The sequence below is a fragment of the Panthera onca genome, chromosome C2 (assembly GCF_046562875.1).
Source record: "Panthera onca isolate mPanOnc1 chromosome C2, mPanOnc1 haplotype 2, whole genome shotgun sequence".
Lineage (NCBI taxonomy): Eukaryota > Metazoa > Chordata > Mammalia > Carnivora > Felidae > Panthera > Panthera onca.
In genome coordinates this window covers 13,485,165-13,511,586 of record NC_138347.1, presented here as the reverse complement: position 1 = coordinate 13,511,586, position 26,422 = coordinate 13,485,165, and the positions used below count along the sequence as shown (strand labels likewise).

The 26,422-nt window shown below is 47.4% G+C and overlaps 1 protein-coding gene across 4 annotated transcripts in view; it reads right to left on the bottom strand.

Moving 5' to 3' along the window:
• Positions 1 to 26,422, bottom strand: part of TIAM1 (TIAM Rac1 associated GEF 1) — a 388,818-nt gene that overhangs the window by 289,154 nt on the left and 73,242 nt on the right. For 2 of the 4 annotated variants that reach the window (XM_078452848.2, XM_078452849.2), the window contains one exon: positions 19,985 to 20,033. The exons of 1 other annotated variant lie outside the window; for it this stretch is intronic. The gene's annotated coding sequence lies outside the window, so the exon portion shown is untranslated. Of the gene's footprint in view, positions 1 to 19,929; positions 20,034 to 26,422 lie in introns of all 4 variants that reach the window. One more of the 4 variants, XM_078452850.2, reaches the window with a different exon arrangement.

Here is a 26,422-nt window from a genome sequence, read left to right as displayed (position 1 = left end):
TGAGCAGCGAGAAGTACCCTACTATACCAGGTCACACAGACAAATATATTGAAAGAGCCAAGACCAGAAGTCTCCAGTGATCAGTCAGGTTCGATTCAGTGTTTTAGTGAACCGCTATACTAAATACCAAGTTCAACTGCGACTCTATCCACGTAGGTTATCCAGGATCAAAAGCAACTTTTAGCTACTTTAATTTAAGCAGAAAGCATTCCTACCTAAAAGGTGGAAATCCTGGACTCTTCCCCTTCACGTTGCAGTTTTAACTCTGAAGAACAAAGCCAAGAAGGTCTGGGAAGGAACGGGTTACAGGAGAGCCCAGTGTGAGGCATGGCCAGGCTTGTCCGATTCCCCAACTGTCTGTAGTCATTGGGAATAACTGGACCCTCCGGTAATATGCAAAGAATATGAAGAGGCATTTCGGAGTCAGATCCCCAGACATTATAAAACAATAGGAAGTGGGGGGGAGACAACATTTTCCCACAAGACTCTTAACCTTAGGGAGCCACGTACCCCCACAGTCTAAACACTTTTCAGAACTGGGTTCAGAGTCTATCGACCATTCTTCTATACATCCTCACTAATTTAATGCTTTGCCCTTTGAATAAGGGGTTGAATTTTTTGGAAAAAAAATTTTTAAGTTGATTTATTTATCTTCAGAGAGAGAGGGATGGTGGAGAGAGACAGAATCCCAAGCAGGCTCCGCACTGTCAGTTCAGAGCCTGAGACGGGGCTGGACCTCACAAACTGTGAGATCATGACCTGAGCTGAAATCAAGAGTCGGATGCTTCAAGGACTGAGCCACCCAGGCACCCCTGAAAATGGTTTCTAACAAATAATCATGCAGAGTGAAGCATTAATATTCCTTTGGCGCTCTATTTTGCTTCTAGCCTCTTCCTCTGCCTTGCAAATCTGCCCGTTGAAGACTTGTTGACCAGCAAGCCCCGTGTGCCCATTTTAAATGTCCCCTTGTAAAAAAAAAAAAAAATAAATGTCCCCTTGTAAGAAACTCATCTACCCACCACCACCACCACCACCACCACCTCTGGAATAAAATCCCCAGACCTTAGACTCTTGTGGCTCAAGTTGTGAATCTCTTGCAGCTTTCAAAGTATAATTTCTGACATGCTAATTTGGGACCAAAAAGGGGGTGGGGGTGGAGGTCCCTATTGCATAGCCATGGTTTCTACAACAAGCCCTTAATTATTATGGTTTTCCAAGTTTTCATTCTCAAGCAGGCTAACAGTATCCCTACCCCTCTTGCAAATCCCTAAAAACTAGGATTTGGAATTCAGTGAAGGCAGCATAAATCTGACTCGTCATGTAATATGAAACATCAGACACAGTTGGCTCCCATGCAAGTCATTTACAACATATTCCATGAAAGCTGGACCTCAGGCAGTGTAACCTCCCCAAAAAGTCAAAGAGAAGCCACGGTCTGTAAACCGTTCATCCCTGGACCCTCCTCGGTCTCAAATTAAAAGAGCCAGGAGGATAGAAACTGATGAGATTTCATTAAGAGAAAAGATTCAGGAAAATCAATCCTAACCAGGTTAGCTCCCAGCAACAGGACCCATGTTTATAAGGATGGTGTTAAAGATACAACAGCAGAAATTACAACGGCGGTTGTCAAACAACTTTTAATACACTCTCCTAAGCAGACGCGCTTCGATTTAGAATTTGCATTGGCTCCTCCTGCCGTGAAAAAGCACAGCGCTGACAGCCTGCACCAACAGAGGAAAACAGCAACTGAGGAATACAGCTTCCTGATTTAAAACTAATAGATCAATAAGGCAGGCTTCTACTAAATTCCCTACTGCGTTAAATTGCAGAGGAGGGGTGCAATAGCCACCATGCCACGATGGTTTTAAAGGATCGGGGGTCCGGACTAATGAATTTCATGCTCATGCTCTGGGAATTTACAAGGAAAAAATTCAGGATAGATGGCTAATTGCTACAGTAGTAATTCCATATTTACATTCCCCAAAGCAAGGAAGTGAAATTTGTCAGCTTGAGGAAAATGAGACTGGACCTCAGATAATGACCTAATGTCCAAATTAACTGAAGGCTACCATTAACCATTTAACAATAAAAAAATATACATCAGCAACCCCTTCTAAGAACAAGAGAAAACTTATTCAACTACTGCTTTTGCTACAGACAATTTTACATTCAGTAACAACTAGGTAACGTTTCTATGGGAAATGTCACCTACCATACGGAATGCATCAAGTGTCACAGGCTAACGTGAGAAACAGTCTATGGGTAATGAAACCCTTCAGCTCTGGGGCCTCAGTTTCTTAATCTGTAAAATAAAGGATCTAAATTCATTTTATCACTATGCCCCTGCTGGCTTTAACATCCTGTAATGCCATCACAAGCCTTACTGTGGTGAGGACAAGTGTCTTCCAGAATGTTCTTTCACCACAGATCTTTCATATTACATTTTGGTTTTGCTGAAGGGAGGGCAACACGTGCTCCGGAAGACTCCTTCATGTAAGGTGCAAATTTTATGGAAAATGACCTGGTAAATCAAGGAAATGGTAAGCTTCCCCTTGCCATTCTGGATGTTACCTACAATTCCAATAAAAGAGACTCAGGCCTTTGGCAGCCACATAGAATCCTGACTATTGTCCCACATGCCGCCCCAACACTACGTACCTGGCAGAGATTTCAAACACTCAAACTCCTGGCAACACCCAAAAGTTTGTTTTCTTTTTTCTTTTTTTAGTGTTTATTTATTTTTAAGAGAGAGAAAGAGACACAGAGCGCAAGCGGAGAAGGGGCAGAGAGAGAGGGAGCCACAGAATCCGAAGCAGGCTCCAGGCTCTGAGCTGTCAGCACAGAGCATGAAGTAGGGCTCGAACCCATGATCTGAGCCGAAGTCGGACGCTCAACTGATTCAGCCACCCAGGTGCCCCAAGCCTGTTCTATTCTGAAGAGACCCACAGTATCCCAAATCCTTATAAAAATCCAAGCATCAATGCTACCATCCATTACATCCTGAGTTGGAATGTGCCCACTGAATTTATCAGCTAGCCTTCCCTGACGCAGGGAAACAAAGGCAGTCAGGGGGAGGAGGGCAATGGAGGGGAGACGGGTTTTGTTGCCCATTTGGGCTTGGGCTTTGGGGAGTTGCAGGAGGGGTTTTTTGTCATTATTTTCTTTTCTAAACTAATTCTGCCTTTAGCTACAATTCCTGCAGCTAAAAATTATCAGCAACCTCTTGCAGTTACGGAGCAAAGATGGGTATGTGAGTTCCGGCTATCCCACGCGCCCTGACCTGGATGCCCACTCGAGGGGCAAGGGGCCGCGCACCATGCCATCTGTCCCCACAATTCCGTGCGCTCACTCCCGCAGAGCTCACTGGACCTGCACCGGAAGCCTGCATGCGGGCTTTCTTGCTGGGGCAGCACCACAGGACCAAGTACAAGGTGATGGGTACTACTGAACAAGGAACAGGGAGCCCCGAGTAAAACGCAAAGAACGCAAAGGACACAGAGAAATGGCACAGAGCATCCACAACATACGAACGAGAGGTATTCATTCACCACGGTCAGGAAGGCCTTCTGCTCCGGTGACAGGCCCCCTGCAGCACCCAGGCCACTCTCAGCCAGCCCACCAAAGCTCTTTCCATCCAGGATGTGCTGCATGTTTTCAATGAGAAGTGCTAAAAACAGAAAAGCTGTAAAGCGTGCAAATTAAAGCAAAACAGTAAAGTGCAAAAGGAAAAACTTTATCCATAGTAAAAGCTGGTGTTTAAAGAAAAGCAGATTTAATGAGAATAGGGTGGCCAAAGACATTCTCAGAAATTCTGGAGTGGGCCAAGACCTGCGGCCTTGTTTACTATTAAGAATTTCAGGGGCGCCTGGGTGGCGCAGTCGGTTAAGCGTCCAACTTCAGCCAGGTCACGATCTCGCGGTCCGTGAGTTCGAGCCCCGCGTCAGGCTCTGGGCTGATGGCTCGGAGCCTGGAGCCTGTTTCCGATTCTGTGTCTCCCTCTCTCTCTGCCCCTCCCCCGTTCATGCTCTGTCTCTCTCTGTCCCAAAAATAAATAAAAAACGTTGAAAAAAAAAAAAAAATTAAAAAAAAAAAAAAAGAAAAGAAAAAAAGAATTTCAGGTTAGGGACGCCTGGGTGGCTCAGTCGGTTGGGCATCCGACTTCAGCTCAGGTCCTGATCTCGCGGTTTGTGGGTTCGAGCCCCGCGTCGGGCTCTGTGCTGACAGATCAGAGCCTGGAGCTTGCTGTGATTCTATGTCTCCCTGTCTGTTTCTGCCCCTCCCCCACTTGTGTTCTCTCTCTTTCAAAAAATAAACTCTTTAAAAGAAAGAAAAGATCAGAGAAGAGAATCTAAGTTAGAAGTACACCACCACAGAGAAACCCAATGACAGAGGCCAACCATGGAGGTGCTGTGCAAACGTTCCCAACTCTGCCTGTGACTTCGGGGTACAACTTCCCTATCACTCAGGACTCCACATTCAGAACCACGGCAGCTCTCGGGAGGCATGAACTAGGACCAGACAGGCTAGAAAAATCCCCAAATTCTGGGCACGAGTTTTTTGGGTCAGAGAGTCCAACTCTACCCAGTTGAGTCCCCTGGCCTCCACTCCTCAAGATCCCTATGGTCAAAGAACTTGACCTCTCCCTGCCTCGGTTTCCCCATCTGCAACACCAAATGTGCTAGCAGCATCCACCTGCGTGGACTGTTCTGGCAATGAAGCAATGGACGTTAAGGACTTAATCCAACGCCAGACACAGAGTAGAGACTCGAAAAAAAAAAAAAAAAAGTAGCCGTTGTTTTTAATTAACCCCTAGTTCCCTCCACAACATTTCCACTCAGAAAATCTACGAGGTACTTCCCCAGAGAAACCTGCCTGGCAATTGCCACAACTCCCTCTTCTGTCTTGGGCAGGGCTGGGGTTGGCATCAGGACTGTCTACTACACAAAGTACCAGGAGAGCACCCTACGGATTGACCAAGAGCAAGCAAACACTGCTCACACACAGGCATAACGGGACGAGGCAGAAAAGCAAGTGTCTGGCAGGCTATGAAAAAAAAGTAAGTTGCATGGGGCCGGGGGGCGGTGGGGGAGGGGGGGGACAGCAACCACATACCCAACCGCCTCGCCTCCCTGCTCAGTGTGGAATCTCTGGGATGTCGGAGATGCTCGCGAAGGCCGCAGCTGTAGAAAACAGGACTCCCTGAGCCCTGAGGAGCACTACTGCCCTTCTGCCTTCCCCACCACTGGCTGTCCTTTCACAGAGGCAGGGCTCCACTCCCTCCCCCTCCCAGATAACTTCGGAGCCTACCAAAAGAATCAGGATCCCGCCCCCTCCCAAACCATCTCCTTTATTTCAATTTTTTTTTAACATTTATTCATTTTTGAGAGACACAGCGTGATTGGGAGAGGGGCACAGAGAGAGATAGAATCCAAAGCAGACTCCAGGCTCCGAGATGTCAGCACAGAGCCCGAGGCGGGGCTCGAACTCACGAATAGTGAAATCATGACCTGAGCTGAAGTCAGACACTTAACCGACTGAGCCACCCAGGCACCCCAAACCATCTCTTTTCAAAGGGGTCGCACCCAAGTTGCTTATCATAAACAAGACATTGTCTCCTATTCCAGAGAAGTAAGTCTAAGACACACTTCTCCAAAGAGTTTCCCTGACGTTCCAGAGGAGGCAGGTCCTACGTAACCACAGCAATTCCACTGCTGTTAGGGAGTGCTGTGCTTTCTCCCAGGCGCCCTGCTTCCCACCCACCCAGATCTAAGTTCCTTCACGGCAGAACTCTCTGCATCTTGCTTCCGGGCGCTTTGCAAAGTGCAGAAAACACAACAGGCATCCAAAAGACCCCAACGCAAAGAGCCGCCCTGACTCTCAGAGAGGCCGGGGACACTGGCGGCCTCTCCCCTTTTGAGAGTCCATGAAAACAGTCCTTGGGGGCTTCAGACATCGTTAAATAGCAACTAATCAATCCAGAAGTCAATTAAGCTAAGAAGGTAAACAGAATTGAAGAGGAAAACGGGCCATCCAAGATGGATAAGGCTGAGGCCCCACGTGCTGGGACAGACCTCGCCATCTGTGTTACACCAGAGTGATCTGTAGCTCTGAGGTGAGCACCAACCAGGTAGCAGGGGTGGCCGGCAAGGGGGCCACAGGCATTCCGGTGCTGGCCATCAGTCATGCCCGCTGTCTGGGATGCCCAACCACAGACAGAGCCAGCCGAAGGGACAGGCGTAATGAGCGACTCAGATTGCCAAAGAGCATGCTTGATTTAGTGCATCACATTTTTCTCATGCATTTTTTAATTCAGTTAATTCACCCAACGTTATTTTAATAAAAAAAAGAAATAGTACCGTCTATAGGGAAGTTAGCCAAGTCTACACACGGTTGAATAATCCAATTCAAGTGACCTTGATGATTTCAACAGGAAGGTGGAGAGGGGTAGGGGTGGGGAGAGGGGGAAAGGGTGAAAAGCAGCAGGTGTAAGTGGTGTTCAGAGAAAGGCGCAATCAAGGAGGCTAGGGAGGGGTGAGGGATGGCTTCAGAGGATTAACAAGGCAGGGGGGTAGTGCTCCTGAGGACACTCCTGGAGGGACAGACAAGCTCCGCACCATCAGGGCAGGAATTCAGGAATGAGGCAAATGGCTCATCGCGAAAAGGTTGGCCAATCAGGCTAACATCAGACTCTAGGAAAACCCAACACGCGCGCGCGTGTGTGTGTGTGTGTGTGTGTGTGTGTGTGCACGTGACAGAGAGAGACAGAGAGAGGGATACAAAAACCAGGGTTTAGGAAGTACGATTTCAAAGGGCATTTCAAGGAACATAAAAGGACTCAGTAAGTGAAGGGGTAATAAAATGACAAAGAAAAACAGATGTCAACACTAACACTCAGGATAAACACCTGGTATCTGGAAGATTGGCGGTTATGCTAATAGATATAAGGGAGTCAGAAGCGGAAAAACAGTGAGTCTGGTTTCAAGATGAGATTCCCAGATCAGTGAGCCACTCTACGGAGGGCACACGCTAAGGGGACCCCTGATGACCCCCGCCCTTGTACGACCCCCACCTCGATTGTGTGCAGGACCCAAGAGTTGAATTTAAACAATGGAACAGCAAAGGTGATGGGACATCACCCTACTGGTTATATTTCATTTTAGAAGATCGGTCTTGGGGCACCCGGGTGGCTCAGTCGGTTGAGCGTCCGACTTCGGCTCAGGTCATGATCTCACGGTCCGTGAGTTCGAGCCCCGCGTCGGGCTCTGTGCTGGAGGCTCAGAGCCCAGAGCCTGCTTCGGATTCTGTGTCTCCCTCTCTCTCTGCCCCTAACCCCCTCGCATTCTGTCTCTGTCTCTCTCAAAAATAAACATTAGAAGAGCTGTCTTAGTAAGCTGAGGCTTTTTTTTTTTTTTTTTTAAAGAGAGAGAGAGAGAGCACTTGTGTGTGCACACAGGACAGGGGTAGAGAGGGAGGGAGAGAAACTTACGCAAGCTCCATGCCCAGCATATATGCGGGGTTCGACGTCACCATTATGAGATCATGACCTGAGCTGAAGTCGGCCGCACAACCGACTGAGCCACCCAGGCGCCCCTAGGCATCGAACTCTTGATTTCAGCTCAGGTCATGATCACGCAGTTCAGGAGTTCGAGCCCAGCGTGGGGCTCTGCGCTGGCAATGTGGAGCCTGCTTGGGATTCTCTCTCTGCCTCTCTCTCTGCCCCTCCCCTGCTCCAAGATAAATAAATAAACTTTAAAAAAAAAAAAAAAAAAAAAAAAAGCAAACTGCCAGGCTGTGAACTGCCTATAGAGGGGGTCATGTGGCAGGAAATGTAGCCGGCTGCTAGGAGGTGAGGGTGGCCTCCAGCTAAGAGTCAGTAACAATCCAGGGCCCCCAGTCCCACAACCCCAAGGAAACGAATTCTGCCCACAACGTGAATGAGCTTGGAGGCCATTCTCCCCCAGGCCAGCCTCCAGATGAGAATGCAGCGGCAAACACTTAGGTTACAGCCTTAAGACCCACTGAACCGTGCCCAGATTCCTGACTCATGGAACCGTGAGATCCTAAGTGTGTGTTGTTTGAAGACCCTAAGTTTGTGGTTACTTGTCATGAATTTCTCAGAAACTGGAGTAATTGGAGTTCAGGAGAGTTCAGGAGAGAAGTCAGGTATGGACCTGCGTCTGTAACACAGTAGACGAGGGCCCACATGCTGGAGGTAAATGCCTGGGATTGAGCCCCAGCACCTCCTAGCTGGGTGGTCATGAGCGAGTTATGTATTCTCTCCATACCTCAATTTCTTCATTCATAAAATGGGGGGGGGGGGGGGAAATAATAGTACCCAACAATTGCCCAAGGTTGCTACTGATGATTGTTATCAGCAAGTAACTGTTTCATGCTCAGAACAATTTCTGCTCCAGAGAAAGCACTGTTGGGGGAGGGACTGGGTTAAGTTCTCAAAGGCAGAAAGTGCTAAGAGAGGCAAAGCCACGAGCAAGGGAGGAAAAAAGATCAGTCAAGGGCAAAGTTAGAGTCAGACAGAAAGTGGCCAAGAGGGTGAGCGGTGTCACAGTCCAAAGTCACACCCATCAAGGCAAGAGGGAGCATCGGCGGAAGGAGGCCAAGAAGTATCAGGGAAAGGAGCGACCGGAGGACGAAGGCATTTCCATGGGTTATGAAGGGGAGGAAGCCAACTGGCCTCCAAAGACTGAATGACCTGGCCTCCCTTTCCTGGCTGTATCCTTCTCCACCCGCCCCTCCCTCACACTGGCCTCCTTGCTCAGACACAGAGGGATGCTCCCTTCAGAGCCTCAGCACTGGCTCTTAACCGTCTCCTCCCAGAACGTTCTTCCCTGACACCCACACTTCTTCCCAGTGCTTGTCCAGAAGCCTCTTCTCATCAGGGCAGTCCTGACCAGCATTTTTAAAACTGCCCTCCAGCTGCCTTGTGCCCTGCTGTATTTTTGTCTACAGCATCGAGCCCCTGTTACCATTCTACAAGATTCGGTATTTGCTATGTTTACCGTTTCTCTGTCTCCCCTGCCTCACAGAGTTCTGCCTATATTTTCTGCTGATAAATTCCAAGTGCTTAGAACAAGGCATAGCTCAAAACGGGTACTCAGAGAAATGACAACCAAATGCGACATATAATTCGGAACCAGATCCTTTTGCTTATAAAGGACATGATGTGAACAACAGGTGAAATCTGCTTCTGCTCTGAGGATTAGGAGGGAGTCGTAGGTCACTGTTAATATCCTGATGTTGAGGCCTATAATTACAATTACTCACAGAATGTCGTGGTTGTAGGAAACATGACCATGAATTCCAGGATGGGGGGGCATCAGTCAGCAAGTTCCTCTCAATAGGCTGCAGGGAAGGGAGCAGAGGCCTCTCTTGGGACTATCCTCCCAACTTTCTGTGACTGCTTTTTTTTTTTTTGCATTAAAAATTAAAAAAAATTAAAAAATAAAAAACACTTGGGGCACCCGAGTGGCTCAGTTGAGGAGGGTGTGACTCTTGATCTCACGGTCGTGAGTTCAGGCCCCGTGGTGGGTACAGAGGTTACTTAAATAAATAAAACTTTAAAAAACAAAAATAAAAAAATAAATATAAAAATAAATAAAAACGCTGTCTAGGTGGTAACAACCCAACAACAACAAAAAGGTCTAAATAGATACTCATCGTTTTATTATAAATGGTTATTTCTGGAAAGGGCAATGAAGTTCATGGGGAAACAGAGAAGAAGAGGAACTTTCATTTTTACTCTGCATTGTTTTCACACACACACACACACACACACACACACACACAACATATATTATTTACATGATAGTTAAATAATAAAATATTTGGTTGGGGGAGAAAAGTTGGTCCACAGAAATGACACATACACCAGAGCATAATCCTCAATAAAAAACCCAGGGGAGCCTGGGTGGCTCAGTTGGTTAAGCATCTGACTTCAGCTCGGGTCATGATCTTGAGGTTCGTGAGTTTGAGTCCTGCATCGGGCTCACTTGTTGTCAGCACAGGGGCCACTTCAGATCCTCTGTCCCCCTCTCTGCCCCTCCCGCACATGCTCTCTCTCTCAAAAATAAACACTAAAAAAAAAAAATACAAAATACAAAATAAAAACCCCAGGCCCCAGGCAAAGACGACACTCACTCCAACACTCACTCTCCTCCCCTTTCTGAGTCTTCCAGATGCTCAGTATCTATGACTTCAATAAACCCTGCTCTCACTTCTCAGCTCCCATTTGATTTCTATCCGACGCAAAGCCAAAGACCCTGCTGGCCCTGCGGGACTCCCTCCCGGTCCTTGGACCCGGCCCACCTGCAGCCCCACCTCTCACCAGGGTCACCGCAGGCCCAGAGAGGGCGAGACCTGGTGGAAAGCAGCGGCCGAGGGGTGTGGAGGCAGCCCCCCTGCCCACCTGGTGAGGACAGGCTTCCCCCGGCTCCTGTTCCCACACCCGCCTGTGGCTCCAGACAGAGGGACTTTGCCAGCGAAACTGGCAGCATCTGTTGGGCTTGGGAATTCTCTTTGAGAGAAGATTACAAAATTGACAAGTGTCTCATAGTGTATTTACATTTTTTTTTTAACTGCAAACAACGTTGCAATTTACCAAAGTTGATCAGCTTCCGATTCATAAACAACTATGGTTACATAATCCCCACGTATCCATAACCCAAGTTCAGCTACTCAATCCTGTTTCACTGTAACCCTCCCACACCAGACTCTTTATGTTGAAGAAAATCTCAAACATCGAACTATGCCATCCATAAATACACAATGTATCGCTAAAAGAGAAGGACCTTTTTGTAAACATCAACACAATTTTTACACCAAAATTCCTCTCTGCTACCAATGATCCATTTAGTTTCTCAATGTCTCTGATATTCCCTCTCTCTCTCTCTCTCTCTCTCACACACACACACACACACACACACACACACACACACAGTGGGTCTGTTCAAATCACATTGTAAACAAGATCCATACATTGTGTTTGGCTCATTTGTCAACTCCTTTATTTAGAACTTTCTCCTTCTTCCTCTTTTTATTTCCTTGGCATTTCAGTTTCCCCTTTTCAGTTAAATGTCTATGCCATTTAAGGTATTCTTCTGTCCCTCCCTTCCTCTGACTCCACTAATCTCCTCCCCAATCATCTTTTTAAAACATATCTTGTCCGTAAATCCTCGACATGCCTGGAACAGTGGTACTTGCTGCCCAGGCTCCAGCAGGGACCCCAAAGACGAGGAGTAAGAGCCCCCAGAAAGCGCCACTAATCACACCATCAGGCTACACAGAAAACAGAAGTGCAGGAAAATTCCCCAGAAACACCCATATGGGCATTGCTCTGCAATTAGCCATGACTTGGGTGAATCACTGTCCTTCACTGAGCCTTAGTTTCCTCATCTTTAATATATGAAGCTGCTGGGGGGCGCCGGGGTGGCTCAGTCGGTTGAGCATCCGACTTTGGCTCAGGTCATGATCTTACAGCTAGTGGGTTTGAGCCCCGCGTCGGGCTCTGTGCTGACAGCTCAGAGCCCGGGGCCTGCTTCGGATCCTGTGTCTCTCTCTTTCTGCCCCTTCCTCCCCACCCTCCCAAAAAAAGAAAGAAACATTAAATAAATAAATAAATAAATAAATAAATAAATAAATAAATAAATAAAAATACAAAGATGAACAACATAACAATGAGGACACCGACATTAACTGGGTATTTAGTGCCCAAAGAACCTTCAAGATTCCTTCCAGTCAAGAGTGTGGTTTTAAGTATCCTACTCACACAATGCACTAGCAAAGAACACCCCCCCTCCTTTGTTGGGGGGGGGGGGGGGGAGACAGTCCGTAAATGGGACAATAACAACACAGGAACTAAGATCACAAATGCTGATTATAAACAACACATCAGTCATCGACATAATCTAAATTTGAATAACATGCTACCGTCTCAAATTTGAGCCACACTAGTGGATAAATGATAAAGGATGCTACAAGGGCGCCTGGGTGGCTCAGTCGGTTAAGCGTCCGACTTTGGCTCAGGTCATGATCTCAGGGCTTGTGCCTGGGATTCTCTCTCTCCCTCTCTCTCTCTCTGCCCCTGTCACCTCCCACACACAAAAATAAACAAATAAGCTTTACAAAAATGATAATGGATGACACAAAAGATAAATAGTAACAGTGCTTTCTGTCCACGGGTCCTGTCCCCGTGCTTTAATAAAAAAAAAATAAACCACATTTTTGCACACACACAAAAAAAGGTTAATGGTAGAATCTTGGGTAGGTAGATGTTTCTAGACCAGTGGTTCTTAACAGGGGAGATTTTACTTCCCTTTCCCCAGGGATGTCTGACAACATCTGGTGACACTCTGGTGTCACGGCTGTGGCGATGTGCTAGTGTCTCATGGGCAGAGGCCCGGGACGCTGCTAAATATCCCACAATACACAAGACAGCGTGCACCACAAAGAGTCATCCAGCCCAAAGTGTCAGCAGTTCTGAGGCTGAGAAACCCTGAGAGAATCCCCTTGTTACCCAAGCGAAACTGTGCTGTGCTCGGGTTTCAGGGGGCGGCTACTGAGGTCTAAAACCACAGGATCCACACCCTGTGTTATAAGCTTCTGCACCGGAGACCACTCTCACACATGAGGTTTGATAGAGAGACTGCCTTGCTTTGGTTTGCTTTCGTTACCAAGATAAATCAGAGCACGTATTTCTGAATCTGAACCCTTCCCTCAATGGAGTCATCCCGGAAAATTATTGAGAAGACACCATCCAGCTGAAGAATTTACCCTGGGTCAGGGACTGATCTCTGGGTGACAGCACCTGTGCTGTGGCGGGCCTCATAGTGGCAATGAACCACTAGCGACCTTGGGACTCTTTGGCTCTAAAAGTGACAATCAGTGAACGGGCCAGTGAGTAAAAGAGGGAGTCCCCATGGCCCCCAGGGCCATGATGACACTAGAGTGGTGTCATGGGAGGTGAGGAGGGGCTTGGGGAGATCGTGTGCTGAGGGGTGGCTACGTCATACTCGATGCTCTGGGAGGCTTTTCTGGGGAGGGGACGTTTGAGTAGAGCCCTGCAGGAAGTAAAGGACTGGCCAGGCCAGCTGGAAGATGACGTTCCTTGACATCCAGGAGGAAGACCTGAGTCTGGCTGTATTCTAGTCCCAGAAAGGAGGTATGGGAAGGACCCACAGTTAAGAGGAAATGAGGTGGTGAGGGCGGGGGGAATCGGACAAATCACTGGAGGCCTGGCAGTCATGGCAGAGTCTGGTGTTTAGGAGGAAGCCACCGGAAGTTCCAAGCAGAGGAGTAATGAGATCTGACTGCCGTTGAGATCTCTCGGACTACACCATGGACAGTGGACATCAGGCAGACAAGAACAGAAGGAGAAACCAATTGAGAGGAAACTGCATTAAGAATTTTACCGGGGGGAAAAAAAAAAAAGAATTTTACCGAAATTGAGGTGCCCGGGTGCTCTGTCGGTTAAGCGTGGGACTCTTGATATCAGCTCAGGTCATGATCCCGCAGTCGAGAGATCCAGCACCCCCCCACCATCAGGCTTGGCATTGAGCGTGGAGCCTGCTTGGGAGTCTCTCTCTCCGCCCCTCCCCTGCTCACGCGTGCTCTCTCTCTCTCAAAATAAATAAAATAAATGCACATACACACACAAAAAAAAAAAGAAAAGAAATTTTACCAAAAATGAAAACCACTCCAAAAAGAGAAAGAGTTGCCACTGAGGAAGATATTCCAAAGGACACGCCCCAGACTCTACAACCTATTTCCAAAGAAGAGGCGTCAAATCTCTGAGCAGTGGTAGTCTCTTTCAAATAAGTGCTGGACAGTGCTGCACCCCCCCCCACCCCCCAACCCCCCCCCCCCCCCACCGCATTCCCATCACAGGATTTCTTTCAAAAGCTAAGCTCTGGAGTGGCCGTTTCCCCCTCAGCCCCTCTACAGTCACACAGAGCCAACTTCTCCCACCAGGGGGCGATGAAGAGCACCCACCACCACGCCTCCCGCAGAAGCCTATACGTGGTGCCTCGTGGGCACGGAACTCTAGAACCAAAGAAGTAGTGAACAGAAGTTCAGATCTGCCTGGAATAGTCTCTGCCAGTGCTTTTATTTGCGTTCTTGAGTGTTCTGGTGTCCCAGTCTCAAGGAGTCAGATGGAGCCAAGGTGGGCAGTAGAGAAAGTGAGACTCAGGCTCCAAGCCTGTGGGAATCCATTACCTTCCCCCCTCTGTTTCCTGGTGGTACTTTTCCTTGGACTCATCTTTCCTGGCCGTATCTGCAGTAAGATCCATGGGGCCAGAATGGGGGTGGGTCTAGAAAATGAGGTCAAGGAGGCTTCTCAGCTCGTTTAAAGCACACGTCCCAGGCCAACCTGATACCAGGGCAAGAAGGGTCCCCCATCTGGTCTATGCCAGGGAACTGCATCTGGGAGTTTGTCTTCTCCTGCCCCTAATCAACCCCGGGGCAGTGGTGGCTGGCTGACTGGTCAAGTTTGGGGGACCCTCTCTCCTAGCCCTTAGTTTATGATCTCTCTCTACCAACAAAAAGCAACTAACAAGGCAGGAAGCAAGATGCTACAATCTGTGCACAGATTCAGAAGCACTACAGTAAGAACTAATTCAGACATCACCGCTCCTAAGAGGTCCCCTGCCTGCCCAAATGCACGCCTCATACTTCAAAGAAAGATTGTTAATTACACATTATGATACCAATTATATCCGACTGCATTATGAAACAGGATCTTTGCTAAGCAATTTTATTGTTTTAATTCTTTTCTTCTATCATTTTTAATAATTACTCTCTGGCTTTTATTACATTAAGATGCAATTAAGAAAGAAAAGTCCTTTATATTTTAAATCTATTTCATTCTTTTATTTTTTTTTTCTTACATGAAGAATTCCATAGCCTTCCAGAATAACATAGCACACAATATAGCTAAAAGACAAAAGGAACAACTTAGATAAAACTATCTAAGTCCCATTTAGGGGGGAGAAAATGCAAGTCTACTTATTTTGAAAACCCTTGCATTTACTAAAAGGATGGAGAATTCTTTTTTTTTTTTAATGTTTATTTATTTTTGAGAGAGGGATTGACAGAGTGTGAGTGGGGTAGGAGCAGAGAGAGGGAGACACAGAATCCGAAACAGGCTCCACGCTCTGAGCCACAAGCACAGAGTCCGACACAGGCCTCGAACTCACGAGCCGCGAGATCATAACCTGAGCCGAAGTTGGATGCTTAACCGACTGAGCCACCCAGGTGCCTCAGGGATGGAGAATTCTTGATCACACAAAGACAAAACAAACCACACAATATTAATACACTCATATGGGAGAGAAACTTTCTACTATCCAAGGAGGACCAAATGGCAAATCAGGACTTAAATGCTAAACTTTGGGATTATGGAAGGTTCAACACTAACATTCCATGCTAAAGTAACTGAATACTAATATATACAACCATCTGCCCAGTAAAATGACACCAATATTAAATGTGAACCTACCCGTGCTGAATTGTATTTCCTATTAAGTATAAAAATAACGTCATCTAACCTGTAGAAGAACAAACAAAAAAAAAAGTAAAATCTTAACAACGTTAAGCCACAATTTGTGAGGTATGGAATTTCACATTCACACACACGAAGGCTGAGCGGCGTTCAAGTGACCGACAAGGAACATTTCTGTATGCTCCATCCGCCGATAGCCTTTCTCATCCTCTACTTATTTTCTAGCCCGTGGGTCAGCAAACTTTCTTTCTGTAAAGAATCAAAGAGTAACTATTTCAGGTTTTGTCCAGGCAGTTACTCAACTCTGCCTGAATGGATAAAGAAGACAAGGTGTGTGGTGGTGGAATATTATGCACCCATCAAAAAGAATGAAATCTTGCCATTTACAACAACATGGAGGGAGCTCGAAAGTACAATGCTAAGCAGAATAAGTCACAGGAGGACAAATACCATATGATTTCACTCGTGTGTAATTCAAGAAACAAAACAAATGAGCAAAGGAAAACAAAAATAAAAAGAGAGACAGACAGACAGACAGACACACCAAGAAACAGACTCTTAACTGCAGGGAACAAACAGATGATCACCAGAGGGGAGGTGGGGGGGTTGGGGGGTGAAATACTCCCCGTCACGGGGAGTGAGGAGTGCCCTTGTCGTGATGAGCACTGGGTAGCTTATGGAAGTGTTGAATCATTATACTGTACACCTGAAACTAATATAACAATGCATGTTAAGAATATTGGAATTAAAATTAAAAACTTAATTTAAACAAACAAACAAAAAACCAGGCCTGGGGGTGAGGATTTGCCTCCCCTTGGCCCAGTGCTCAGCATGCTGGCAATGACAGGTGGGACAGTGCACTTCAGACACCCCTGTAGAAAAGCGGGAGGAGGGGTGCCTGGGTGGCTCAGTCGGTTGAGCGTCCGACTTCAGCTCAGGTCATGATCTCACCGTCCATGAGTTCGAGCCCCACGTCAGGCTCTGTGCTGATGGCTCAGAGCCTGGAGCCTGCTTCCGTTTCTGTGTCTCCCTCTGTCTCTGACCCTCCCCCGTTCATGCTCTGTCTCTCTCTGTCTCAAAAATAAATAAACGTTAAAAAAAATTAAAAAAAAAAAAGACAAGCGGGAGGAACGAGCAAAGACGTGTGGGCGATCCGAAACTACCCACCAACACGCTGAGCCCAAGAGGGTTCTTCCCATCACGCCCAGAAGTATTTTTCCGAGACCAAAACCAAGTCTAGACGCACGCGGTAGGAATCGGTCCTGAACAACCTTCGTTCTCCGGATCCAAGGGGTTCTCCCTCACAGAAGCAGATTCTCCTCTATCACGGGGCTTGTCCTCTGAACTGGGCATCTGTTAGAGGTTCAGTAGTGACCTCCTCAAACCCTGGCCGCTTTTGTGGCTGGCACGAGGTGGTGGCCACTGAATTAAAAGAGGTGACTTGGCCACCATGGAATGACCCATCCAGCCACTCATAAACTCCTCAAGAACGGAGAACTCCATAGGCAAGCCTTCCTTCCCACTGCTGGCCTGGAACTCCTGTCGAACGGCCAAGAAGGGCCCAGGTTGCTGGAGCAGCCAAGGTCCACCGACGCCACCGCTCGTCCCCCAAGTACGTGTGGCTCTTGTCCCTCCTGGACACCTCCCTCCTCCCTCACACCTCATACCCCATCCGTCAGCAAATCCCGTCAGCTCTGCCTTCAAAATGTATCCAGAATTTGGCTGTATTTCACCAGCTCCATCACCAGTATGCTGGTCACGGCCACCTGCTAATTGGTCTTGCTGATTCTGCCCTGATCCTGGCCCCCAAACAGTCTATCCTCATGTTATAAAGTGAGTGAAATCAAGTCCATCCATGGTCCCCAAAGACCTTCCAATGGCCTGCGAGGCCCTGTGCAATCTGGAGCCTAACCCACACAGCCCCCCGTTGTCGAGTGTCTCCCAATCGCCCCCTCGGTCCTCTCCTGCTCATTCACGCTGTTACAGCCGCAACGGCCTCCTCCTGTTCCTCTCACACGCCAGTGTTCGTCTCACAACGGGACACAGCTGCAACTCGGGGCTTCCGCACTTCTCTTGCCTCGGCCTGGAACGTTCTCTCCCAGAAAGGCACGTGGCTTCCTCCCTCACCTCCTTCCTGTCTTTGCCCAACCATCCTGTCTTTCATGGGAAGATCCTCCCTGATCATCCTATGAAAATCACAGCCTTATCCCCCAACCCCACCGCCAGGATGCTCTAGCACGCTTCCTTGCTCTGGTCCGTCACCATCGGACATGCTCGTCTGTGACTTCAGACTTCACACACACTAGAAGGTAAGCTCGGTGAGGGCAGGAGGTTTGGCCTCAGCACCTAGAACTGAGAAAGGTGTGTAGTAAAAAAGTAAAGTAGTAAAAAAAAAGTAAAAGAGAAAGGCATGTAGTAAAAAAGTAAAGTAGTAAAAAAAAAAAGTAAAAAAGTAGTAAAAAAGCACTTGGTGAATAAATTACTTCCCTTCTGTTTATCTTCCCTGGAGTATCTTAGACGATTCCTTTTTTGTCCCCTCCATTCCTCATTTTTAGCATCTTTCTCTCTCTCTCTCTCTCTCTCTCTCTCTCTCTCTCTCTCTCTCTCTCTCTCTTTTAATGTTTTATTGATTGGGGGGCCTGGGTGGCTCGGTTGGTTAAGCGTCCAAATTTGGCTCAGGTCATGATCTCACATTTCATGAGTTCGAGCCCCGCGTTGAGCCCGGTGTCGAGTTGGCTGTTGTCAGCAGAGAGCCTTCTTCGGATGCTCTGTCTCCCCTCTCTCTCTGCCCCTCCCCTGCTTGCACTTCTCTCTCTCTCTCTCTCAAAAACAAATAAACATTTTAAAAATAAATACATAAAACATGTTTTATGTATTTATTTTGAGAGAGAGACAGAGAGAGCCTGCTCACACACACACACACACACACACACACACACGTGTGCAAGTGGGGAGGGGGGAAGGGGGGAGCTGAGAGAGAGGGAGAGAGAATCCCAAAGAGTTTCCTCACTGTCAGCACAGAGCCCGACTTGGGGCTCCATCTCATGAACCGACCTGAGCTGAAACCAAGAGCTGGACGCTTCACCAACTGAGCCACCCAGGCGCCCCACGCCTTTATTTTTTATCCTTCTTTCATCCTTATTTAATCATGCTTATAAATTCTTGTCTCTTCCTTTTTCACTCCACATCTTCCCTTCCCTCCTTTCTCTTATTATCTAAGAGTGTTTATTAAGTAGATTTATACATCTAAAAACAGAGGCCTTTTTAAGCTACTGTTTCTAACCACATCCTGGCTCCAATGTCAAATACATGAAGAATCTAAGAGTTTGCAAGAATATCTTTCCTTAAAAACTCACTGACCATCTTTGAAGACAATATGGAATCGATTCATTATTCTGGTGAAGGAAAGAAAAAAATCAAGCCAGCATTCTGCCTTTTATCTACAAACTATATACCCTGAGGCAACTTTTTTAAAAGATTGAAACAAAGTTCTTTATAAAACTTTCCAGCTAATAAAGGCAGAGGAAATGACAGAATGAGATTATCACCCTTCTGTAAACACCCTAAATGAAAACTGAGTCTAGGCATCCTCTATGGACCGCCAACAGCTGCCGAAACCACAAGGGAAAAAGCTGATGGGGACCCTAATGAAGGATGATCAGATTAACAGCACCTGCCTATATTAACATTTCAGAAAGGATACAAAATATGTCACCTGATAAAGTTACATTATCATGTATGCAATACTGTTGCCCAAAAATACAAATCTGAATCTAATAAAGCCTTTAGTTTATAGGACATTTTGAAGACAATAAAATGTTTAATGACAACACTGGGATTCTGGCAGCAAAGTCTATATATACTTATATACGGTGAAGAACTCCACGGGACAAAAGATCCAGCTTCTTGACCAAATATATTGCAAGAGAAAACAAACAAGGACAGGAAACCTACATATAAAAAGAGACTTAAGAGGCATTATCAACCACATGCCATTTGTGGACTTTGTTTAAATCCTTTGATTACCCTGAGGGATTTATAACTAACTGTGAAAAGAACATTTATCAATCAGGGAAATCTGAATGTGAATATTAAATGATACGGAGTGATTTTTTTTTTTTTTTTTGCATATGATACAGTACGCTGATATTTAACAAAAAGAATGTTATCTTCTCAGACACATAGTGACATATTTATAAATAAATCTGATTTCCTTTTTAAATCTGCACCTTAAAATTCTCCTTCAAGCAAAGGACTTTGGTTGTTTTAATCCTATGGAAGTCACTGCTTCTCAAAGATACCCATAAATGCGGTGATGCAGAAAAAATAGACAGTGGAAATCAACAAAACACCAGGCACAGATTTAGGGGCTATATGATAAACAAATAAATGAAAAAGCAAATGGATTTATATACCCTTGATGCACCTCGAAAGTCCTTCAAAGCATGTAGGCAAGTTTAAACTGCTCACCATGTGCAGGTCAGGCTTCTGATAATGTTAATATCTGGAACACAGCCATCTGGAAATTAAAAAAAAAAAGAAAGAAATACTTCTGGGTGACAAACAGCTTTCACAAAGCCCCATGCACTTTACTCCATAAAAGAAAAAGAAACATGTCATTTATAAAACGGTATCTAAACAAGGCATCATCAAGAACCAATGGCAGAGGAAAATAGCAGAGCACTCAGAAGTAGAAGCACAGTTGCTGAGCCACCTAGGAGTTTATAACAAAGACAGAGTCCCCAGGGACTCAACCCCCAGGGCCATCACCCTGGAGCAGCTTCCTATAGTAACAATATCCCAGAGTTGGCAACAATGTTCCTCCAGCCAGGCTCGGAGTCCTGTTATAAAGAAAGCAAGAAGGTGGGGCGCCTGGGTGGCTCAGTCCGCTGAGTGACCAACTTCGGCTCAGGTCATGATCTCACAGTTTGTGAGTTCGAGCCCTGCTGACAGCTCAGAGCCTGGAGCCTGCTTCAGATTCTGTGTCTCCCTCTCTCTCTACCCCTCCCCCACTCGTGCTGTCTTTCTCCATTTCAGAAATAAATAAACATTAAGAAAAAAAAAAAAAGCAAGAAGGTCACTATAGACACTACTTGAGAATTATTTTCATTGGAGTGCCTGGGTGGCTCAGTTGATTAGGCGATCAACTGTTGATTTCAGCTCAGATCACAATCCCAGGATCGTGAGATCGAGCCCCACACTGGGCTCCACGCTGAGTGTGGAGCCTGCTTAAGATTCTTTCTCTCCCTCTCTCTCTGCCTCCCCCCTGCTTGTGCACTCTCTCTCCCGCTCTGAAATAAACAAATAAATAAAACAAATTTATTTTCATTACGATGGTTAAAATTTTACGAAGCTCATTTATTCCCTTAAGGAGGGAGTTAACAGATTCCCAGGAAAGGCAACACTGAGATCAATGAGGAAAACTGAAGGTAAGTTTCAAGCTTGAAATTGAGGCGAGGCATCTCAACACTGAGAACCAACCCACGAGAGGGTAGTAGGCTCCTCACCATGGGACCCGCTGGGCTCTCAACACTGGGCGGGTTGGACTGGAAGTCCCTGAGGATCACAAACAATTCCAAGGTTTTATGGGGTGGTAATGTTAAAAAAAAAAAAAAAAAAAGTATTCTGATGTTTGTTAAAAAATGGTAAGAAAGACTTTATTCAGGGCTATTGCAATAGAGGAGAGAGATGAGGTGCAAATCCCAGTGCAGCAAAGACACCTGGGGACTTATAACAAACAAGCCAACTGAGGAGGTCACTACTCAGCAGACACAGCAAGGGTGGGGGTCCTTACTAAACCAAGAGAAAACAGGATTCCTGCATACCAAGGTACTCATACACCAAGGGTGGGGGTTCTCTCTAAACTGACGTAGCAGGATTCTTGCTGACACCTAGAGATGCTGTCCAAGGTCACAACGCGGGAGCAGGAGCCGGAAGCAGATCCCAGACCCCAGATCCAAGCTTGGGGGTGTGACTTACACCTGCTAGTGACTTGACCCTGCCGAACGCTTTTTAACTTCTCAGTTGCTTCCCCGCATATAATCTCTCTGTTCTGCAAAATCCAGAAATGCCCATTTCATTACATCCAGCTATCACGTAAGAGAAAACTACCTTTGAACATAACACCATGCGAGTGATTTATATATAATCCCCTGTGATAATGAGGCAGATTGATTCATCATCGTGAGTCGCAATGCAGCCTTTCAAAGTAGCCTTGTAATAACAGGCATACAAATAAAATAGGGAAAAAACAAAAACAAAACCTAAAAGCCTGGATTTAAAAGCATCTGGATGAAAACCAGGACGCTTCCAATCATGAACAAGATCACGAAACCTTCACGGCACAAGCCATGCAACTTCCCATGACGTCCAGTCCCCGAGGAGAGCACTTCAGGATGACAAAGCTGTTCCTTTGCAGCCTCAAAAGTGCCATCTATTGGACAGAAACATCTGAAGAGTAATGCGCTAAACATCCTGTTCATGTCCCATGGTTGTCCGCTGGGATCCGTGCCCTGGGAAGCTGACCTCCGTGATCTGCATCAACCAGGCTCCCCTGCCCTCGGGTCCCTTGGGAGCTAACCACAGAAGCCAGGAGCGGAAGAGGAGGGTAAAGAAGGAAGGAGCACTGAGCACCTGGGCGGCTCAGTGGGTTGAGGGTCCAACTTCGGCTCAGGTCATGATCTCACAGTTCGTGAGCGCGAGCCCCACAACGGGCTCTCTGCCGTCACTACAGAGCCTCCTTCAGATCCTCTGTCCCCCCGCCACTCCCACACTTGCACTCTCTCAAAAATAAGTTAAAAACATTAAAAAAAAAAAAAAAAGAAGGAAGGAACAGGTACCCACACTCACCCCTCCCCCGCCTCCTCTCTACAGGGTTGCCTGGAAGTCTCTCCACCACAGGGCACAGCCTCTCTGAGGAACCCTCCCTGTCTGTCCTTAGTTCTAGGGGTTGGACGGTGTCATAGACTGAATATGTCCCCCCAAATTCCATGTTGAAATCCAACCCCCCAGTGTGATGATATTAGGAGGTGGGGCCTTTGGGAGGTGATCAGGACATGAGGGGGGAGGGGAGAGCCCCCATGAACGGGATGAGCACCCTTATAAAAGGGACCCCAAAGACCTCCCTCACCCCTCCGACCATACGAGACCACAGGAAAAGTCTGCCATCTATGAACCCGGAAGTGGACCATCACCAGACCCAATCTGCAGCACCTTAATAACCTTGGACTTCCCAGGCTCCAGCAAGGTGAGGAAGAAATTTCTGCCACGTGAAAGTTTCCCAGTCTGTGGTATCGTTATAGCAGTCCGAACAGGTTAAAACAGAGGGGATTCCTCAGGTAACCCCCGCACCTCACGCACCCTTTCTGCTTCCCGACCTCATGACACGGCTTCACTCAACCCTCTTCTGTCACCTGACTGTGCCGTATATTTTCCCGCCAGGCCTCTGACTAACTACAAGGGAAAGGGAAAAGGGGCAGGAAATCAAAAATTTAATTTTCCATACTTGCCCTCAACTGGGGCGGGGGAGGAGGGAAGAAAACCCAACTCTTGAACTAGATTTCACGGTATGAATATGGAAGGTAGGATATGGCCAAGGAGCCTCTGGTTTTAAGAGTGCCAGTGAAAATCCAGAATTTACACACAGAATTGCCTATAAATGTACACGCGCATTTTTCTGAAAAGCAAAATCCGGGGAGGAAAAAGGTCGAAATTTCAACTGTATTCTCAAAAGGTGACCCAAAACCGCAGAGCCAACGCTGTAAGAACAACACGGCACAGAAACGGCCTCCATCTGCCCAAGAGAAGAAAATGACCAGACAGGCGATGGGTACCTGTGCCAGCTGCATGAGCAGAAACACAGCCACCTCCCCCTACCAAGGCCTGGGAACCATCGCACTCCCACCCGCCACCACCCACCCCTTGGAGGCAGCTGGGATGGTGTGTTCCCGCCAATCACTCACAGCTCCCTCCCAACAGCCAAGTGACATTTCAAAAGCTCATCAGCCCAGCAGGTGTTCAGATGCACAAGCAGTAGCAAAAACAGTTCCGGGCGGTGGAAAATCTCATTCTTTTTGTTCTGAAAAGCTCGGGACACGGAGGCACGGGAGAGCAGGAGAGCGTGGGTGCAGCACAACAGGAGGGAAGAAGCAGCTGACTAGCGGAGCTGATGCCCCATCCCAGGCCCCCCCCCCCCCCCGGGAGAGCCCCCACGTGGGGTCAGTCCTCACCTCATTCTGCCCACCCCCACCCCCCCGCTGTGTGACCTGAGGATACAAGAATAGTGGCTGGCCCTCCCCAGGCCACTACTCCCCCCTTTGCGACATGGCGATCACCATTGAGTGGGAACCTCACTGGGTCGTTGTGGGGGTCAGGGAGATGATGTGCATCCGAGACTCAGGACATGCCTTCCCAGGTATGTTTTACAAGTCATATCAAAGCTCTCCTTCATTTCCTTCCCCACTGGGATGGTCTTGGCAACCAAACAAACAGAAGCCTACAGAAGACTGGTAAAATCAACCTCCAATTCCACTCCACAGCAGATGCCCCAAAAATGTGACAAGCCACGTGGGCAAGGGCACCTGACCGGGACCACACAGCCTCTAACCCACACGGAGCCCTGTGACTGTGTCCATCCCCTCTGCCACCACCCCTTTCCCAACTGTACCTGGGGTCTTAGCTCAGAGGCAGGAGCCGCTGCGATTCAGAGCCCGGCTCGGGAGCCCGATGACCTCAGCTGACTCTTGGCCTTGCCGTGTCCTGACTGCGTGGCCTCGGGCAAGATAAACTACCCTTCTGACTCAGTTCCTCCATTTACGACCCAGGTATAATCATGATCATACTAGCTACCTTTCTGTGAGGATTAACAACAATTCATGCCAAGTTCTTAAAATAGAGCCTGGCATACAGTAATAACTCGATAAATGCCGGCTGTTGTATTGCCCCGCACATTTAAGCTAGTTTCCAAGGCCCATCTAATAAGGAGGCATCTGTGCTCCAAAGAGTAGCCAAACACTGGCTCCACCAGTCCACGAGCCAAGCACCATATGTCCTTGATTCTAAGATGTGTTTTGTATGTTAATGTTCCTAAAATTACGCTACACGTGCACATTTAACCCTGTCGATTTTCCCATCTGTAAAATGAAGATTACAGCATCTACCTAATGGGATTGGTGGAAAATTACTGGTTAATACGTGCAAAATACTTGGAACAGGTCTTGGCATCAGAAACTGTTCTCTGCAGGTTATGATCACCATCATTATATTAACCGACCTGACCTGCTGCAGGGCTTTCCACTCCCAATGTGAACATTCTTCCACATTCCACCTCGAAACAGGGACCGCTTGACCCTTGGTACCCAAGGATGCTGTGGCTCAGGGCTGCCGAGTGAGTAGCTACAGCCCCAGTAAAAACAGCACAGGGCTTCGGCCAGAGGCTGGGTTTTTACCATCGCACCAGGTTCCTAGAACTAATTCCTTACAGAAATTGTTAAATTGCATCACATTGGTTCCTGGGGTTTATTTCAGGCTTTTGCCCATAGAATAACTTGGGGGGTCATGATGTTGGTTTCTTGGTGGCCTCTAGAGACCAGCTGGCCTCCCATCAGTCGAAGAGAGACCCGGGGAGGATGGGACTTTAGCAGAGGCACTAAAAGGCAACTCAGAATGGAGAAAAGGCAACAGAAAGGGCAACCCAGAGCAGCCGAAGGTCAATGAATGAGCCCACAATGAAGGCAACTGGTACATCAATGGTCTCTACTGTCCGAAGCAAGTTCTATCAAACTATACTGTTTTCCCTTCCTCTTTCATCTTACTGCTTTCTCCCTACATGGGAGGCTTGGACAATGCTGAACAGACAAGGTACAAGGTGACTCCTGTGAGCATGGGTGCTGGGTCAGATTACATGGATTCAAATCCTGGTATCCCCAGCTATTAGCCAAGTGACCTTGAGCCAATGCCCCAACCACTCTTTGCTTCTGTTTCCTCCTCTGTAAAAGGAGGGTAGCAGTAACTAATAGGCGAGTAGGGATTAAGGGAAGCTCTTGGAAAAGAGTCAACAACCCTGGCCACCATCACACTCTGGTACCTGCACCCCAGCAGCCCCGCAGGGGAAAACCCGGGGTTAGTGACATTGTTGGGAGGAGGCGTCTTTTCCAGCTTCCAGCAGCCAGTGAAATGGGAAGACATCTGGAAACAGAGATTCCAACCACAGGCGCTCCACATACAAGCTGTTGCTAATGCCCTCTGAGCCTCGGCTTCCTCGCCAGAAAAATGGGGTTCCGCTACCACACGGGGTTGTTGTGAGAAATGAGAAGGCATCACGCAGGCATTAAATAAACGTTACTTCTTGTCATCTGTCCTCCTTCCCCAGAGTGAAGAGAAGGCAGCAAAAGCAAAACCTGACCTCTTGCCACTCTCAGGGAAGTTTGTCACTGGCCCACATCAAAGCTCCTGTGCCCCAAGACCCCGCAGCCCGCCATGGCCACTGAGGTCTTCCTGCCGACAAAGCAAGCCAGCGGCCCCCTTCCCGGGGGAAGGTGAATGGGGTCTGTCTTCCAGCCCCAACACGTCAGCCACTTCCCACCAAAGGCCCAGAGACACGAGTCACGGGCAGTAAAACCCGGGAGGAAGTCCTCTCACAAAAACCAACAGCAAGCAAGGGTTATGAAGAACCCTTGACAAGTGCTTCAGGAGCTGGAGCCTGAATCATTAGCGAGAAGGATGCGGAGAGGTCGTTTTTCTGGAAACGTCTGAGGGATAAAGAGAGTAGATAAACGTCAAAAACAATGCCTAAAACGGCTGCATTCTGCTTGCTTACACAGCTTTTTCCTTCTTCAGACAAACGATAAAACATCCACGCTTCTGAATATAAATCATCTTCAATTAAGACGTTTCTATTGGGAAGCACTT